The 21,042-nt window shown below is 32.9% G+C and overlaps 1 protein-coding gene across 1 annotated transcript in view; it reads right to left on the reverse strand.

Annotated features, from left to right (window-relative positions):
• The window catches only part of ANKRD7 (ankyrin repeat domain 7), a 1,180,453-nt gene that overhangs the window by 696,360 nt on the left and 463,051 nt on the right, over positions 1-21,042 (reverse strand). The window contains exon 18 of the mRNA XM_010343808.3: positions 7,534-7,589. The gene's annotated coding sequence lies outside the window, so the exon portion shown is untranslated. The remainder of the gene's footprint in view (positions 1-7,533; positions 7,590-21,042) is intronic.

Genomic DNA, 21,042 nt, shown 5'->3' on the forward strand with positions numbered 1-21,042 from the left:
GAAAGCTGGAGAAACAGAGAAGCCAATAGCTTGGCCCAATCTGAGTCCAAAGTCCTCAGAATCAGGAAAGTTGATGGTGTAACCCTCAGTCAGTGTCCAACAGCCTGAGAAGTGGGCTTGGTGGGTATTGATGGTACAAGTACTGGAGTACCAAGGCCTGAAAACCTGGAAGTCTAATATCTGAGGGAAGGAGAAGAACAATGTTCCAGCTCCAGAAGTAAGAATTTGTCTTTCCTCTGCCCTTTGGATCTATCCAGGCCCTCAGTCAACTGGATAGTGCCCACTCATACTGGGGAAGGGCAGATCTTCCTCACTCAGTTCATCAATTCAAGTGTTAATCCATTCATAAAACATCAATAGATATACTCAGAAATAATGCTTTACCAGCTCTCTGGGTATCCCTTAATCTAGTCAACTGAGATCTAAAATTAACCATTATAACACAATAGATCAATTTGGGGATAATTACTGTCATAATAATATTGAGTCTTCAGTTCCAGGAACTTCATATTGTCTCCCCTTATTTATATTTTTAATTTGCCTAGCAATGTCTGGTAGTTTTAATTGTAAAATGCTTCAATTTCTTTGGTTAAAGTTACTATTAAGGCTATTGTTAATGGAATTGATTACTTCTATTACTAGTGTGCTAAAATACAATTAAGTTTTATGAATTGTAGTCTGTGACCTTGTTAAACTCTAGCTCGTGTGTGTGTGTGTGTGTGTGTGTGTGTGTGTGTGTGTGTGTGTATGTTTCTTGGAATTTTCTATAAAAAGTGTCAGGTAATCTGGAATAAAGGCACTTTTACTTTTACTTTTTCCTTTCCAATCCGAATTCCTACTATTTCTCTTTCTTGACAATACTAGCTAAAACCTACAATACAGTGTTAAAGTGATGAGAATGTACAGTCTTGCCTTGTTACCAATGATAAGGGAAAAAGACTTCCATCTTTCTCGAATAAGGATGATATTATCTGTATGTTTTTCCTACTTAACTTTTGACAATTTGAAAATTTTTCTATTTTACTTTTTAAAGAGTTAAAAAATTATCACAAGCAAGATTTAATTTTTTTCAACTATTCTGCATCTATTGAGACAATCATGTGACTTTTGTCTTATACTTTATAAATGTTATTGCATTAATTGATTTTAGAATTTTTGCAAATATTGCATTTCTAGTATAAATTTCACATGATTGTGGAATTTTAAAAAATGCCAATGGATTCAACTTTATTGAGGATTTTTGCATCAATATGAGAAATATTGGTCTGTAATTTTTGTTTATTTCTCTCATGATGTCTTTGGCTTTGCGATCAGAGTAACCCCGGCCTCGTAAAATGCATTTAGAAGTATGTTCTCTCTTCCTCTATTTTCTGAAAGAGTTTATGAATAATTAGTATTATTTGGTGTTTATATACTCGGCTGGATTGAACTTCTTTGTGAAATTAATTTTAATTATAATTTGATTAATTTACATATAGATTCACTCAAATTTTATATTTTTTCTGGAATCAGTTTCAGTAATTTGAGTCTTTCTGGTAATTAGTCAAATACTTCTAAGTTGCCTATTTTGTTGGCAAAGCTCCTAACAAAGGAACTTGATTTCCCCATATAGACTTCTCTTCCCATCCCTCTCCCGCCTCTTCCTTTTTCTCTCTCTCCCTTTCCCCCCTCCTTCCTTCCCTCCCTCCCTCTCTCTCCCCTTTTTTCCCTCTCTTTTCCTCTCTGTCTCTCCCCTTCTATTCTCTCCTATTCTCTCCCTCTCTCTCCTACTCTCTTCTCTTCTCTCTCCCTCTCCCCACCCTCTCTCTCCTTCCCTTTCTCTCTCTTCCTGTCTAAAAAAAAAATTTAGAAAAAAGAAAACAAAGAAAACGATTTCCCATAAACCATTTGAATTTCCGTAAGCTGTGCTGTGATGAATCTTCTTTCTTTCTTGATTTTATTAATGTGCGTGTCTTCCTTCTGTCAATCTATCTCTCCTTTTTTCTCATTAGACTTTTTTCTATCAATTTAGACTATCAATTTTATTAATCTTCTCAAAGAATCATATTTTAGTTTCATGTATTGCCTCTATTTTTCTGTTTTACATTTCACTGATTTCTACTAAATCATCCATTGTTATTTTCCTTCCATTTCCTTAGGCTTAGCTTTCTCTGCTTTCCCTAATTTCTTGAGGTTAAGCTGAGATACCAATTTGAGACATTTTGGTTCTTTCACAACATAATTGTTACAGCCATAAATTGTTCTTCTGCTACTGCTGTAACAGCAACCCATAAATCTTAATATGTTGTGTTTTCATACTCACATCAAAATATTTCTAATTTTCAGGGTATTTTCTTCTTAAACCCATGGAATTTTTATGTGTCCTATTTAATTTTCAAATACGTACATTTCCTTAATTTTCTTGTTTCTATTTTTAATTTAATCCCGTTATAGTCAGAAAACTTATTTTGTAAGATTTAAACACTTAAATTTATTGAGTCGCATTTTTTGTCTTAGTGCATAGTCTATTTTGGAAAATGTGTTCTATGTGCATAAAGAGAATGCTCATACTGACTTCGCCTGGAGTTATAGAGACATCAGTTAAATGAAACTGGTTGAGAGCATTATTCAAGTCTTCTGCATGTCCTGAATTTTTGGCCTTGTTTTTCTATTTATTATTATGATCACGATAATGAAATTTCCAACTACTGTTTTGAATTGTCTATTTCTCCCTCCCTTTCAAATGCCCTTAAACTGGTGCATGTATAAATAAGCTTTGGTACAACTGTACAGTACAATATTACTCAGAAATAATACAAAGTGATACAGATACTTTGAAAGTTATTTTGGTAGTTTCCACTTTTCTCATGTACACATCACCCATATCTGATGCAATATGCTGCAACTATCTCATTCTTATAATTTGTAATAATAAAAACATGTTCAGACAAGAAAGAAAACCAAAACTATGTCCGTACAAAAACTTATGTGTAAATATCTATAACTGCTTTATTGATAAATGCCGAGAACTGATACCAATCCAAATTTCCCTAAACTGGTAAATGCACAATCAATCTGCAACATACTTATGTCATGGAATATACTCAGTAATAAATAAGTCACACTAGTGGTACACATAACAAAATTATAATTCTCAAATTTATTATGCTAGGTTATAAAACGATACACACTGTATTATCCATTTGACCCTCTGGAAAGTCAAATCTACAGGGGCAAAACTAAAATCATCAATTAGGGAAATGGCTATGGAAGACAGTTCCCTAATTGATGAACTGCAAAAAGGCATGATGTGACTTTTTGATGTGATAGAATTCAGCTGTTCTGTCCTTTACCATGGTTATTGTTACATGATCAAACTACCTGCATTAGTACATACAAAGTGCACCAGTACATACAAAGTACATATATTTATCAAAGAACATGGAATGTTACACCCAAAAATATTAATTTTACTGTATGTAAATTATGCTTTGATAACGCTGACTTAAGAAAAATAAAGCTAGAGACAGCCTCAGTTTCAGATGTAGTATAAATGTGATGCATTAAAATTATCATCTACAGATAATTGTACACATATTCTGTCTTTCCAATGTTCTTTTAATAAATAGAAACATCTATATAAAATGTCTGTTTTAGAGAAGACTAATAAATAAAAATTGGACTAATAAATAGAAGTGAGCTCATGGAATACATGTTAAGGAAATAATTTTTCACGTTTCTATAATTAAAATGGTCTAATGAGAATTATATCAATTACCTGAGGTTACCCTCAAGACCCAGAAGCTATCATTTTCCTTTTTCATTGTGCATACACACACTACTTTTTATTGCATTCAAACTGAAAACATTTTTTCTCATGAATTCTTTACTGTAGAGTTCTTATATACTGACTAGTCAATAAAAATTTTTAAAATAGTAGTGATTAAAACTTTTCTTACATCTCAGTTCACTCAAATATAAGCTCTATTTTAATGTATACTAATTGTAGTATATTCATGTTTTTCATATTAGGCTGACTGTGCAACTGTTTCAAAGTATTGCTTACAGATACAGGGTTCAAGGTTATAATATTTAGATGTAAGGTGGTGCAGAATTGTATTGATTGCCTATATGCATCCAAGCAGCTTGTAAGTTACTGCCTTGTCAATAGTACACATTTATAATCTAATAACCTTAACCCAATAATTTATTTCTGTTGCTGTTCTCATGTAAGTACCTATTGCCGAGAAACTTCTACTGATAAGTTTCCAGATTTATTCCACATAAACGCGGAGTCAAGTAATTGAAATAATAGAACACAGACAAGCAAGTCCTTCTTGAAAGAGCTGTTCCACAGAGTTTTACTATAGTAGGTCTACTGTTCTCTGGGAATTGTATTTTTATGACTTTCTATAAAATTTTATTTCTGGTCTATATACTTTTGACTTAATTATTTTCTACCTTGGTTTAGGCAGTCTTCATTTTTGCTACCATGTATTTCATAGTAGAACATATTAATCAACTCTCACTTTCTTATTTCTACGATCTTTAGTCTTACTATTTTGAGAAATAGTAAAATAATATTAGACTAGCTCTTCTCTTTAGAGAAAAACAATGAAGTGGTAAGCTGATTAGGAGATTTCTGTGAATTTTCCAAATTTGTAAAGTTGTATCAACATTAATTTAACAGTAAGTTTTTAGAGATTCACTTTTTTCTATCTTTCCAAAGCGTTCAACTCAGTATTCATAGAAATGATTCTATTTCAAATTCAGAATTCACTGCTTTGTAATATTTAATTAAATTATATACTTACAGCAAGAGGTACAACTAGGAAAATGGATTTTGGTGATAAGTACAAATTAATTTTAGAGACTGACTGATGGGAATATATGGATAAGATTATCCAGAAATTCTCTGCATCTGTAACTACTATGAAATGAGGATCTGGATTTAATCTAGTTAGGCATTTAAGCAGTGACTATTTAAAGATGTTCTACTCTGTTATTTAATAGACCCCAAAATATTCTTTTAAAAACTGAAATGAATTCAATTTCCCCAATTATGCTAGCAATTATTTCTATCACATGGCAGCACTGGCTTCTTTATTAAAAACATGTAAAAAATTATTATATACTTTATGGCAGTTTATTAATCTTATCAAACATGTTACATAATTACCGTATAATTTCTATTTAACACTTAGTCATTTGTCATAAGAATGGCAAGAAAATATCAGTGAAATGGTCATTGCAAATCACTTAAATAATGTTATATGTAAAAATATGCATTACTACATACATATATTTATTACTCATCTTGTATGCATTTTATACGATGTAGTGAAAACATGCGTACAAATAAACTATTCAGTGGCTATGCACAGACTACTTAAATCTCTTCACAGCAGGGAATGTCTGCTTTATATTTCTAAGAATGACAAGATATAGTGCTGTTAAAAGAGAGCCTGATAGAAATTTCAATTACTATAAGACAGACTGTGATATTTTCCTCCACATAAAGCATAACCAAGCAACTACCCCTCAATTATCTAGAGTTGTTCTGCTGACAATATATGTGTTTCAACACAACATACAGAGCTCTCCTTTAAGGATCTTTAAACTCCATGATAATTGAAAGAAACACTTAGTAAGTTTTATGGATTGAATTGTGTTTCCAAAAATTCATATGTTGAAGTCCTAACCCCCAATGTTACTATATTTGAGATAGGACCTTTAAACAAGTAATTAAGGTTAAATTGGGTCATTAAGAGTGGGTTCCTAACCTAATACGATAGGTATCTTTATAAGAAGAGGAAGAGAGATCAGGCATGGTGGCTCACGCCAGCACTTTGGGAGGCCGAGGCTGGTGGATCACCTGAGGTCAGGAGTTCGAGACTAGCCTGGCCAACATGGTGAAACCCTGTCTCTACTAAAAGAAATACAAAAATTAGCTGGGCACGATGGCAGGCAACTGTAATCCCAGATACTTGGGAAGCTGAGGCAGGAGAATCGCTTGAACCTGGGAGGCAGAGGTTGCAGTGAGCTGAGACTGTGCTATTGCACTCCAGCCTGGGAGACAAAGCAAGACTCCATCTCAAAAATTTAAAAAAAAAAAAAAAAAAAAAGGAAGAGAAAGAGATAACCAGGATGCACAGGCAAATGGAGAAAAATGCCAAGTGAGGATGCTGAAAGAAGGCAGCCTGCAAGCTAGGGACAGAGGCCTCAGAGGAAGCCAATTCTGATGTCACTTTGATCTTGACTTCTAGTTTCCAGAACTATGATAAAATTAATTTTTGTGTTGTTAAGCCACCCAATCTGTGGTATTTGTTATGGCAGACCTAGCAAACGAACACAACAGGCTTTGGTGAAAAGAGCGTAACAGACTCAAATTTAGTAATAGAAGTTTGGTGAAGTATGTCTGTGTTAAGTTCACTTTGCTATTGTTTTTAAGAAGGGCTGTAGCGAAATATAATTAACCACTAAGATTTTTGCAGCTTAATGTTCATCAAACCTTTGAGTTGAACTTACTTTTGTAGCATTAATTTATGTGATTTCCTTATTTAATTGTATTCTATTTTATACAGATTTCTATAAAATAAACCTCTCAACTATCCTTTTGATTTATATTGAAGGTGAGAATATTCTTTTTAAGCAAATAATTAAATTTAATATAAACAAATCTTCACTATATGGCTAGATAATAATCCTTGTTGTCACAGTTTCATTGCTGAGAAACTGACTAGAGAAGATTTGTGGTTGACTGTGTAGTAGCGTACTATTGCTTGGTCCTATTATAAAGACCTCAAAGTAATCTCTTACAAATCAATGTGTTCTCTGTGTGACATTATATTTTTTTCTATTTGAAAAATATGTTTACACTGAATAATTCTTATAAATATTAAAATAGAGAATAAATTAAAGCCTAAGAAAAAAGTTATTGGAAATTAATAATTTCAGTTTTACTTAAGAATGAATTTCTATTAAGAAATGTAGTTTTGTTTAGAACAGTTTTAACTTTACAGCCTGTCATTTAATTCTGTGATAGTCTTCATTTGTTGACACTAATGTACATAATATCTAGGGACTTCTATGTACACCAAGGGCAAAGACTGACTATACAAGCAATTTTACAGAGTAATTTATAAAATATGTTATGCAGTTATAAAATCAGTAAGAAGCCATAAGATCTCCTGCTAGTTTGAGAGAATAAAAAATAAAGGAAAAAGAAGTAAAGAAATATGAAATTAGATTTATATGGCATGCTTTTAAAATCATCAGTTTTATGATATCCTGCTGGTATGGGAAAAATTACATTAGATTCAAATATAAGGGTGACATATTTTGAATATAAAAACTGTCACTCTGCTTGTTAGGCAAGCTTACTTTGTTTTTTAATGCAATATTGATCTATCAAAAGTATTTTTATTCCTATTACCAATACTGAGGTGTTCAACACTCTGGCAAGAAAATTTAAATCTATAGAAAGGTGTTGTATTTCATGGCTTGGAAATTTTTCCTTCAATAAAGGAGCGCATTGATTGGTTTTGTTCCTACCTGTAGGGAATCCTTAGCGTAAAATATTTTCTCTTTGTTTCAGGTTTGTTCACTACCTAAGAAAAAAAATAAAAATACAATTTGGATACATGGTCTGTGCAATAACAAAGCAGTCCATGGAGACTGAAATATTAGTAATAAATATCTGCAGTATCTCCTATATTCATTTGAAAAATGAAGGATAAGGCAAATTAGATTATTTGAAATCATATAGATAAAATCAAATTTATCTAAGTAAACTGTCTTTAATTGGTTGACTAACAACAAAATGAAGGACTCTTTTGACTCAAGTACTGACGCCCTAAAGAATCTTAAAGGCATTTAGCCTAACCCATCCACTTTGCAGGTCAGGAACATATGTGAAAGTGTTAAGTGACTTTTCTAGTTTACGTTAAGTATTATATAATAGCTAATTGAGAACTTTATTATAAAGTGACACCATATATATAATACATTTAGAAAAAAAGAAGTAGATGTTCAGATACAGTTATGAAATTTATAGAATTAGTACCTTAGACATGTAATGTGAAACCATTAATTATTTGAGAAAACCATTGCAGTATTTTACATAGTTAAAATTCACTTTGAACCAGTAGATACGGGTATATTTTTAATACTTCAGGAAATAATTTTACTGTCTTGACATGTTACAATTGTTTACAATCCATAAAACACACATATAATATTATAGAAGTTCAATACTGAGTTAATGTGGAACAATTAATATAATTATGGATAAATTAAATCATATTATTGCAAGAGCAGCTTCAAAACCAGACTAAAGGATGGTTTCCTCTTTTTAAACTCAAATGTATTTGCAAAGTTGTAGGACAAATAACCAAAACAGGGCAGGGATATTCAGTAAAATTGTAACACAACAATTAATTATAACAAAAGAATTTAATGTAAGTGTTTAAAGTGAAGCTAGTCATGCTGGAGGCACTGCTGCTGCGCCCTAACACTAACACCAACCCTGACACTTGCCATTTGACTGTCAAGCTTCCTACAGGAGCAACGCAATTGAGTATTGTTTGTCATACATTTTGCATGTCTAATTTTATACTGTATTTTTTCTCATCTAATATTCATTTAATGAAAATTATAAAACTCTGTTTTAAATTTTCACAAAACAATGGTGAAATTTTCCAGGTAGGTAACCTTGAATTACCGTATGAAGTGGATGAAGTCACCCATCACTGAAGTGGAAACTATAGTTACCATTTCCTTAGAATTATATGGCATATTAGCTTTAATTTTTCAAAAGGCAAAGTAACTATATTATGGGAAAACTCTGCGATAATGGATTATAAAATTTTTAAAACCTATAAAGCTTACTATTGATGAAGATAAAAAGCTTTTTGTTAAAATTGGTAAGACTCAGTAAGACTTTTTTGCTTTTCATTTCCTTCTTTGACATCGTGGAGCATATGGACTGTTTGTTGAGTTGCTGGCATCTGCAGGGGTCCATATATAAATGTTATTAATAAAAATTATATTATTGTTTCTTAAGCATGTTTTCCATTGTCTATCTTTTTTAAATCTTTATTTAATGTTTTGAATTGTCTCATCATTGTTGTATACATTTATGTGGTACAATGTGATGTTTCAATGTATGTATACAATGTGAAATACTTAAATTAAGCGACTTAACATTTCCACCACCTCACTTCATTTTTTTTTTGTGTAGTGAGACATTTAAAATTTATTTAGTTATTTTGAATTATAACATACAATATTATTGACTACAATCACTCTGCTATGTTGTCCATCATTCAAAACTTTGAAAGCATATATTCTTAGATACACAGACACAGGGAGTATTGTACACTTACATAATACCAACAACTAAGATAATAAGCAAATAAATTTATCCATAAACAAATTTTACTCATGATTATCGAAGTGCTAAACTAAATAGATGGACTTGAGCATTAAAGGTCAAGAAATTAAATCTTCATAGTCCTGATGAGGCAGTGTGGAGTCTGCTGAGGATTCTCCAGAGGAAACATTTTGCCTTTATCCACCTCCTCCTCTTCCTTCAGTGAAGGTCTAGGGATTGAAGGGAAGCTTTACAACTAAACTCAATAACATACTCAGAAGAAGGAAGTCAAATTGTGAATCACAAAGAGGATTGTGCTTCTGATTCAACACCTGTAGCATTTATCTTCTTTAACTTTTCAATCTCATTTTTCTGAGCAGAATAATGGATTAAAATAGAAGTATTCATAGGAGATAGCTCATTCTTTTATTTAGATCTATTTGTTCTCTATTGAAATTGAGGACAGGATGCAGTGGTTAACAAAATCAGCAAGTAACCCATTGAGTTTGACTTTTCTTCCAGGATTTCACGCTCTCAAAAACAGAAGTTGAAGAACAAGGGAAATGGTTGCAAGAAAATAATAATATGTCAAGCTTATTTCTCTATCTGCCTTGATCTAAATTTCATATGTTGTTCTTGTTCTTTTAATTTTTTCTTGTATATCATTTAGTAACTGAAGTTGATAGGAAGAAAAACAGAATTTTTTTTCTTTGAAAATAAAGACTTTTCTTTATTTTGGCAAAAAGAACGTGGAAAATGTTGATGATTGAAATAATTTTCAAGCATTTGTTTTAAAATATTCTATTATTAAATCTTCTATTTTTTTTTATTTAGGTACATGAATAAGGTTTACATTAACACAGATAATAGCTGTTCTTTTCCAGACTGCTGTGTCCATAGGAAGTAACTGTCATTTGAGCACAGGCAGGAAAGGGGATGCAATTTGTGATATGAGAAAAAAATATATTTCAGAGCCTCAAATTTTGGTATAGAGAAGCCTTGCTATGGTTCATTTTCTCTGAATTGGTCATTGGTACTTGGTTCTAGTATTGCTAACTCCAAAAGTAATTGCTAACCAAAAAGTACATTAGTTTGTGTATAAGAAAGTCATACAGTGTTCTAGAAATATTAGCCACTAATTATAATTTCATTTGTCCTTCTGACTTATAATTTAAGAATCAGAAGTGTGAAGCTACAGCAGGTTCCCACCATCTTGCTCTGCAGGTCCCTCAGAAACCTGTACTTCTGAGATGCTTAAGAACAGCACTTAAGCAGTGCTTTGCCTTGTGTGTTCTCAATGAATATTTTATACGTTTTCTGTGGGACTTGAAAATAAGCCAAGCAAAGTACTGAATCTGTTACTGTTCTCCAAACTTGAACAGTATAACATTATATAAAAGAAATGAGAAGCTTTCTGGTAAGAATTTTCACAGAAGTCACTAACATCAGTGAGCTGGCTTTATTTTGGCAGCAATGCCTTTGAACACCTGTTCCTTGTCTCCATTTTGATTTAAAATTCATTTTTATATTTTTCTAATGTATCAATCTATCTACCAAAGTGTCAGGTTTTCTTGCATTGGTCAAGAACTTTGAAAAAGAGTTCGGCTTATCAGTTTTGATAAGTAGATCAGGAGAAAGTGAAGTACACTCGAATCAATGACTTAGGAAGGAGTCTAAAATCAGTTGCACACGCTCTATTATTTATTTGGTTTGGGCTATTTTCAGTAGATCGTTACTACATGAAACAAGCTGGGTACTGGCAAAGAACAAAAAAATGCAGTCCTCATTTCTCTTGCTCAGAGAATCTTTCCTGCCTCTGGTATAAACATTAAGGCAGAATACTTGGCTTGTGTGGTCATGCTCAGATACTGAAAAGCCTTCTGCTCAGTTTGTTCACTAACTAATATCAGTTTAGTAATTCATATATTTGTTACAGTTCAACATTCCAATAATTTAGGTGTATTTAAAGTTAAAATTTCTCCCTCTCCCAACTCTGGTCTGCTTTAGACTGATTTTATATGGAGGAAAATAAGAGAATCAATAGCTATGTTTTTTTTTCTATTTTTCCATTTGGATCATCTACTCCCCAGTTTGCTAATTCTAGATTCATAAAAGTGGAATATGGATGGGTGAATGAAAAGCAGCTGTTGGAACTCTCTGGGCTTGGTTCCTATTTAAAGCTGACACACTCTCACAGTGGATGGTGCTTTGGTGGTGCATAGGAAAGATCACCAGGTAAAAGGCTCCCAGACAGAAATTTGCATGTAGGAAATTTATTGGGGAACACTCCAGAAACACTTTTAATGAAGTAAAAGGTGCAGGATTAGGTAGATGGAGAAGCTGAGTTGTGATGCTGTGGCAACAGAGGCCTCAGCTGATCTCACAGGAAGCCCTGAAACTGAGATAGCCTTTTAGAGTTGACCAAACTTGAATAAAGGAGGCTAGATGTTTGCATCTCCACATTCTTCAGAAGGATCAGCTATTCCATATGATCTGTCCTTGCAGGTCCTTCAACACAGAGCAAATTTTGTAGGGAAACTCAACTATGAGCCATAATGATACTTTGGGTCCCTTTCTATCCATTAAAACTTTGACCCTCTGCCCATCAGGGAAAAAAGTAAAAATTAAAAAATTAAATTAAATGCCTGGATTTTCCATTTCCCTAGTGTACAGTTACCTGAAAAAATAGCCATAGATATCCTTGAGGTAATCATTACTTCAGACAATTTCCACAGTTATAGTGCCCTTTCTTCTTGGAATCTGGCCTCTCCTTTAGTCAATGAGTTTCAAGTATAATAACTGGTTTGAGGCTGGAAACTGATATGAGATTGTTACTTTTTATTGAAGCATTGTCTTCCATTTTCTGATCATTCATTCTTAATTTCATTTGTTCATATAAACAAAACAGTATCTTTATCGGCTGTGCATCCATATTGTGCTTTGAAACACTGTGGTTTTTTATTTCTTTTATATATATATATGTATATATATATATATATATATATGTATTTATTTCATATATATATGTATGTTTAGGTTCTGGGGTACATGTGCAAAACATGCAGAATTGTTGCATAGGTATATACATGGCAATGTGGTTTGCTGCATCCATTCCCCCATCAACTATATCTGGAATTTCTCCCCATATTATCCCTCCCCAACTCTCCATCCACCGCTGTCCCTCCCCTATTCCTCTGCAGTGTGTGATGCTCCTCTCCCTGCGTCCATGTGTACTCATTGTTCAACACCCACCAATGAGTGAGAACATACGGTGTTTGTTTTTCTGTTCTTGTGTCAGTGTGCTGAGAATGATGGTTTCCAGATTCATCCATGTCCCTACAAAGGACATAAACTAATCATTTTTTAAGGTTGCCTAGTATTCCATGGTATATATGTGCTACATTTTCCTTGTTCAGTCATCTATGGGCATTGGGGTTGGTTCCAGTCTTTGCTATTGTAAACAGTGCCACAATGAATGTATGTGTGCCTTTCAGCAAAACAGGCAACCCTGGCTGTCATTTCAAAAACTTGTCACCTATTGTGTAATTGCATCCACCTTTCTTGTGGCTATGGAATGCTGTCATTTGTCCTCTATTATATTAGTATTTATTTATTCTCATTGCTATTGGGGAGTCCATTTCTAAAATCGAATCACTTACTACCAAGGCTAACACTCCCATCTCTAACTCTCTTAACACTGGCAAATTCACCTCCTCTGGCAGGTTGCTTAGGATCCTCTAGCCCTTTTCAGTTTAAGCTTTATTAAGGACTCTAACATCTGATCTATAAGAAACATGCTCTTTGGGCAACTTTCATTTATTGAACCAGCCTTTCCTTCAGCTGATTCAGACTTTCTCAGATAGATATTTATGCTTTAAATTTGTCAGTTGAGAGTTGAACACTCATCTTGCACTCTTTATGTTCCAGAAGACATATGAAGCCCCTTTCAATGAGGTGAATACGAGATACCACCCCCTCTCCCCACTATGGTGAGGGAACTCTAGACACACTACCAATGCTCTTTATGGAGGTCTCTTGAATATCCATCACCATCTTTGCCACTCCTGGATGGTTTAGTGGAATTTAGGTGGTCAGCTAAGAATTGAATTGGTTTTGGCAACTTCCTTAGTAAGTTTTCCTTTGGTTGTCTAATACATTTTTGGTGAATAATAAAGTACTATTTGGAGCCTCAGATATACTGAGAAAAGGAGAGCCAGGAAGAGAGAGAGAGATTTTAAAAGTCATGTTACATGTCTAATGAGAATCTTGAGTAATTAAAGTTTATAATTGATAACATTTTATTTGGTATAAGCATGGAATCTGTGGTATGTTTGAATAATATATTAATGACAGTTTCAAGCACATATTTGTATGGTGTAATATTATAAGTCCTGTAAACATTACAATGAGTAACCTTGCATCCTTAACTTACTCTTAATGTTTTTAACCAGGAAAAATTGTAGGCTTTGTAGGGTCTAAATCTTATATAATTTAGGGCTCTTTTAAAGGAAAATAATACAAAACTGCAAAAAGAAAATTAATTCAAAAAATGAATACATATTTAGAATGAGAAAAGTAGTTACAAGATTTTTTAAAGCTAATCAATATTACACAATCTGGAAAATAAGATAATTTCATTAATTGCTTTTATAACATGCTTTTATAATTTATATTTTTTTACACTTTAGCTGTATAGTCTTTGATAGTCCCTTCATACCATAATTTTAATACCAATTTCTTTAGAGAGAAAAGAAAGATGATTCAGTGTTTCCTGAGTTAAAAACCTTAAACATTTTTTGATATTATTCATTTTAAAATTATGCCCTTTAAGCCTCTCAACCTATTATTAGTAAAGTAGTATACATTTTTAGGATTGTTCTCAAATTTGTAAGAAGCTTTATCAACTTTTTTCACTTATAAGCTGCATAAGCACAGCTTTCAAGTATCCTTGTGTACTCATTAGCTAGCGTGTCAACAATGTCATGGTTTTAGTGGCATATTAATTACTTTCATGTTATCTTGTTGTCTTAGTTAATTCTGGGCTGCTATAACAAAATGTCACAGGCTGGGTAATTTATAAACAGTAGAAATTTATTTGGCTCATGGTTCTGGAGGCCAAGAAGTATAAGACTGTGGGGCTGAATCTGTTAAAGGCTTTCTTGCTATATCATTAGATGATAGAAGCCATCACATGGTGAGAGAAAAAGAGAGAGGGATGGGGTTGAATTCATCCTTTTAAGAGGAAGCTACTCTCCAGATAACTAGCCCGCTTCTGCAATAATGGCATTAATCCATTCATGAAGGTAGAGCCCTCATGACCTAATCATCTCTTAAAGGTCCCACTTCTCAGCACTGTCACACTGTAGATTAAGTTTTCAATGTATAAACTTTGAGATACATAATATGTAAACCATAGCATAAGTCAATATAATATTTAATAAATATTTAATCCAACATTTTAATTATTTTGGCAATGGACTGTCTATCGAAATACTTACACAGCTCTATTATTGGAAAAAAAAATAGCAGAATTGGAAAGATGTCTGCTTTCTTTAATGTATGCTCACCAGAAAATTTTCTGATCTGTAAGATGGTGTCTGAGTAGATTTAGTAATGAAAATTGAAGTCCCAGCATAAATGACATATACCTATCCTCTTACCAGTCCCAGTTTCATAATAAATGCGTTAAGAGACCGGGTGCGGTGGCTCAAGCCTGTAATCCCAGCACTTTGGGAGGCCGAGGCAGGTGGATCACGAGGTCAAGAGATCAAGACCATCCCGGTCAACATAGTGAAACCCCGTCTCTACTAAAAATACAAAAGCTGGGCATGGTGGCACGTGCCTGTAATCCCAGCTACTCAGGAGGCTGAGACAGGAGAATTGCCTGAACCCAGGAGGCAGAGGTTGCGGTGAGCCGAGATCGCGCCATTGCACTCCAGCCTGGGTAACAAGAGCAAAACTCTGTCTCAAAAAAAAAAAAAAAAAAAAATGCGTTACGATACATTCTAGTACAAGGATCTGTCCATTTCTCAAGAACAAAATACTTTGAAGTGGAAGAGGAAAACACATTCACAAAATTAAGGAGTTAAAAACTGGACCTTATATATACATAGCAGTCTAATTGATATGCAAATGTCCTGAACAATGTTTTGAACAACATAGACAAGCAGCCTCTCTCTTACGCTTGATATATTTGAATTATGAAGAATAGCATTTTAAATGTACTTAGACAAATAAAGTAGGCTATATTTGCTATATTTATCCTAATGTTAATTAATAGAAGAAATATGATTTGCCAACTCATACAGATGTTATTTATCTATAAATCTTGATGAAAATAAGAAAATTAAGGAAGAAAAAGACAAGTCTGAAGCATCGTCAGGAGGGCTGTTAAGAAGACAACACAGGTCTGAAAGGCTGCTGCCCTACTGAGACTGTATGTTGAGTGAGAGGGAACAGGGTCTTTTGAATCCATCAGCAGTGTAGAAGATGAATAGGGAGAGTGCCAAAAGAAATTTCATTGCTGGAAAAGGCCACCTGCTGCAGCCTACTCACTAATTGCTAGTAAGTCTTCAGTGTTTTGTTAGTAATGACTTCAAAGATTACTAAATGGCAAATGCATAGATGTGTATGTGTGCGTTAACCATTACAAGTCCTTTAACATCTTTTGGTCTCAAAACCAAACAAATAAAACTTTTATATAAATATGCACTTCACTTCATAATTAAGGTTCCTAGAGATAGCTAGTAGGAGCCACAGGGTAGGTGTTTATCAAGTGCCTAATGTGTCCTGCTCAGTGTTAGATACTCAGGCACAGGGGTTTTAACCCAAGTGCTATGCATTTTCCAACAGCAAAATTTCAAGCAAATTAAAGGTTTCTCTTCAGTCTAACTGAGCATAAACATGAGACTCAATTGTCACTGATACAGCTTCCATATCTTCGCCTAAATATATAAGAGAATAGCTCTGAATGCCTTTTCAGGACTTGTGCCTCTTTCTCTGAGGACCAAGCAGCTGTAATTTATCAAAAATAGACTCTTCTTATTGTCCTGCTTCTGCTTTCACTTTGAATGAAAACAGACTAAAAAGAGGTTGTCATGATTTACTCTTCTTTTTGCTTCTTGCTTTAAAAGTGGTTGTCATAAACAGGGATTTAGTTCTCCAAATATTTGATTTAGAAACCTCAAATTTTAGTTTCTCACCATTGTGTTGACTTAGAGGACTCAGGGAATTTTTAGAAAAAGGAGTCATTTTACTTATTTTAATGTCCTTCATATTTGTGGTTAGCTCTTCTTCCTCTTTCTTCATGACATTTTCCCCCCAAGATATATTGCATTTTTCCTTCAAGATATATTGCAATAGTTTGTGAAATTACTCATTGCTGCTTTCCAATTATTCACTTTACTTTTGATCTCTGCATGTTTCTGATGTTTGTGTATCTTCTTTTGTCAATTTATTGAGCTATATTTTAAATGCAATAAAACAAAATTCTTAATTGTTAAATGAGTTTTAGCTATTGCATATATTTTTTAAAAAATTCAAGCTATATGTGACTATTCTAGATTATTTGCATTTTCATAAAAATTTCAACATCAGCTTATCTTTTTTTAAAAAAAAAAGACTTTGGCTTTTTTTTTTTAATTAAAACAACATATCAGCATGGTGAGAATAGACATCATAAAAAATTTAGTCTCCTAATTTTAGTATATGGTATAGTTCTGTGTTAATTTACAACAATTTATTTGTAACTTGTAATTTTTTACTCTGAAATCATTTTAGACCTTTAGAAAGTTGCAAAATAATAAAAAAATACTGCTATATCTTTCAACCAGATTCCCATAATGCTTTCATCTTACATACTTACAGTACAAGTAAGACACTAACATTGATAAAATATTAATAAACTTACAGATGGTATTTGATCTTCATAATTGTCCTATACATTATCCTATTTATTTTCCATGATCCAATAGAGTTCCACATTGCATTTAGTTGTCATGCCTAATTAATTTCCTCACACCTGTGGCTTTTTCTTTCATGACCTTGACACTTCCAGGAGGTACACTCCAGTTATTTTTTAGAATGGTCCTGAATTTGGATTTTTGATGTTTCTCATGTTTAAACTGTGGCTATGCATTTTGGCAAGTATAAAACAGAAGCGATACTTTAACATTCTCAGTTCATCTTATCAATAGATATATGTTGTCAATTTATCTTATTACTAGTGGTATTACCTTTGATCACTTGGTTAAAGCAGTATCGGTTAAATTGTTTTCCAATACATAGTTATTATTTTACTCTTTGTAGTAATCTCTTGGGATGATTCCTTCTGACTGTGTAACTATCTTATTTCTCATTGTATTTTCATCCACCAATTTTAGCTTCCATTACTGATTAGCATCCACAACAGCTGTTAGCATCATGTTTTTGATTTCCATTATTTATTCCTCATTTTAAAATTGAAATTCTATCTAGAAGAAGAGATGTTTCTTCTCCCCATTTTGTATCTGTGTGTCTGCATTTATTTGCATCAAAATATATTCATAAATACTTATTTTATTGTAAGGGATATATGCCCTTTCTATCATTACTTAATTTGTTGCTCAATTTTGAAAGTTTGGCCATTGGTAATGCCTTTATAATTACTTCCTGTGTCCTTCTGACATGTTCACATTAATTATATTTTTTTAATACCTCACACTATCTGGATAAGATTCTTATGTTTTCACTATGCCAGACCTGAATAAAGCCTCTCTCCAAAAAGCCATGATTCTTCTTATCAGAGAATGACATTTAAAAGCCAAGATCTGAGCAGTAGGTGTGCTCATTGTACTGGATTGTCTTTGCTTCTAGAACCCTTGGACAGAGCTAAGAAATATATCTACATATTCTCAAATACATTCGTGTACACAAAAATTACTACTTCTATAGGTATTTGATAGCTATTTTTCTCTTTTCTTATATACTTTTAATTTAATTTCACTATGAGTAAAGAGCACAATTTGTATCCTTTGAGTTGTTGTTGTGGTTTTTAGAATTGCTGTATGGTCCAGAATATGGTTTCTGGAATATGCCTATTCTGGAACAGATATTCAAAAAAGAATTCATCTGTTAAGTAAGTTATTTCTATTTTCCATCCTTTATTTTCTTCATCCATAGAGAGTCACTACTTTATTTCTGGCTCTACCATTTAATAGCTATGTGAATCTAGATATTTTACATAATTTCTCATGAAGTTTCTGCATCTTGAAATGATGATTATAATGATAATATTTCAGAATTGTGAAGATGGCAAGATATCTGAAGGCTATTGACATTTGGTGTCAACCTCAGATTAAGAAAACAGACTATAAACTGAAGAAGCAAATATGATTTAAGAGAGATGATATTTGAAATGAGAATTGTTTATGTAAATAATGTGGTTAGAAAGTCAAATAAAGATTAAAAATATAGAAATATCATCTAAAATTATATTGTGACCAATACTACTAAAAGGGAAACATCTCTGTTCAAAATATATTAAGGACGATTGAATAATTTAAAATCAATATCTGCCAAACAAAAAAAAAAGGCATACAAGAAAAGAAAAAGTAATAAGGGTTGGCCTGTGTGTGTAGTGGGAGTTGGGGGGAGTGGGGATAAACAAAACAAGAATCAGCCATCTTAGAGTAAATATTACAGCATTCTGGAGCTACTAAAGAAAGGGCCCCTGTTCACCTGCTGATGTGCTCTTTATAATGAATAATTTGTCACATTTTAAAGGAGTACATTGGGTGCCTGAAGACACTAATAGCATTAAGCACTGAATAAAAGATAATTTACAGATATGGTTATAAAAATGGTAAAAAATAGCAAATATCATTTTGTGAAGCTATATCTGTATGTCATGAGAGAATCAAATAGATAGGTAAATAAAAGGAAATTATATTCTGTCACAGTCAGAAAAAGGGAAAGATACTTGATATAATTTGATCAAAGCTATTAGATACAATTAGATGTCAGAGATATCCCATGCCGTGTATGAGGAATGAAGATAGTATGGAGATGTGTTATGGAAAGAATGTTTGTGTCTTGCTCACAAAATTCCTCTGTAGAAACTGCAGCCCAATATGTCTGTAATTGGAGATAGGGTTGATAAGGAGTTAATCAGGGTTAAACAAGGTCATAAGGTTAAGGCCTTAATCTGGTAGAATTGGGGGCTTATAATAAGAGGAAAATATTCTCTCTCTCTCTCTCTCTCTCTCTCTCTCTCTCTCTCTCTCTCTCTCTCTGTCTCTCTCTCTCTCTCTCTCTCTCTCTCTCTCTCTCTCTCTCTCTCTCTGTCTCCCTCCTTCCCTCCCTCCCTCTCTCCCTCCCTCCCTCCCTCCACACACACAAAGAAGATGTCATGTGAGCACACAGCAAGCTGGCAGTTGACTCTAAACCAAGAAAAAAAGGCCTCAGATGAAACACTGTGATCTTGGACTTCCCAGCCTTTAAAATTATGAGTAAATGAATTTATATTATTTAAGCCACCCAGTCTCTGGTATTTTATTATGGCAGTCTAAGGAGACTAATATGAAATATAATGATTAATTCTCCCTCATGGGATTAAGGAAGCCCAGAATGGCAAAAGAGCATGGCACAGATGCTGTGCTGATTTGAACCACCCTAACACAGTCACATAATAAGCACTACAGTGGAAATGGTAAAAGGATTACAGGGACAGGCATTTTAAATATACTAATACATAATTAATTTTGGAGAAAATTTCAATAAAATACATTTTGTTATTAACACTGGTCAGAGGATCAAATAAATTATTGGTGATTAAGCATGAGACATTCACTTTACAAGACAAACACATGCAAAGAGGTAATGGAATCCAAAGAAAGTTTTCAGAGTAAAACAATAATAATAGTATTGAGGTTATTTGAGTTATACAAATTTTATTTTGTCAACAAATGGAGATGATATGATTCTTCCTACTTGAAAAAGGTATTGTATATTTTCAGTAAGGTAAGTGTATGAAATTTTATTATAAAATACTGAGGATCATAAAAATTCCAGTTATTATTTTATATAAAGGATACAAACAGAAAATGCATAAAGTTATGAAGAGGCTAAATTTAGTAAATAATAGTTATGAATATTTTCCAACAACAGAATGTATAATCCTATTATTGTAGCTCTTGTCAGTAACCCTAGAAAATTATGGGATGTATTTAGTAAGAAAGAAATATACATACTCACTATGGAAAACTTGAGGCATGCTAATTTAAGTGAAATTGTTTTAAATTTGGAATTTCTACATTTAGAAGGCAAATGCTGAGTTGAAATACTCATAATATTATTACACTGAAGAGAAATAACTTTTAGATATGGAGAATATGAAGAACACAACAGTAATAATGATCAAAACCAATAATTAATAGGAAAAATAAAAAAGAAAAGAGAAATATGATTAAATGTCTAAAATGATAAAATAGGACACACAGAACATGGGGATGAGGACATTAACACATGTCTATGAGAACTTGCAGAACATTACCACCAGGGGTATAACAAAGAGAGTACTTCAGGTATTTAATTTAAATTTCCAATTAAGTTCAAAATTATCACCATAGACAATTAAGAGCAATAAAAATAAGGAATTATGGGGTAGAAGAAACAGAGCTGCATTCAATCTTTGAGTTTTCCATGGTAACAAA

This window comes from Saimiri boliviensis, chromosome 10 (assembly GCF_048565385.1).
Source record: "Saimiri boliviensis isolate mSaiBol1 chromosome 10, mSaiBol1.pri, whole genome shotgun sequence".
NCBI lineage: Eukaryota > Metazoa > Chordata > Mammalia > Primates > Cebidae > Saimiri > Saimiri boliviensis.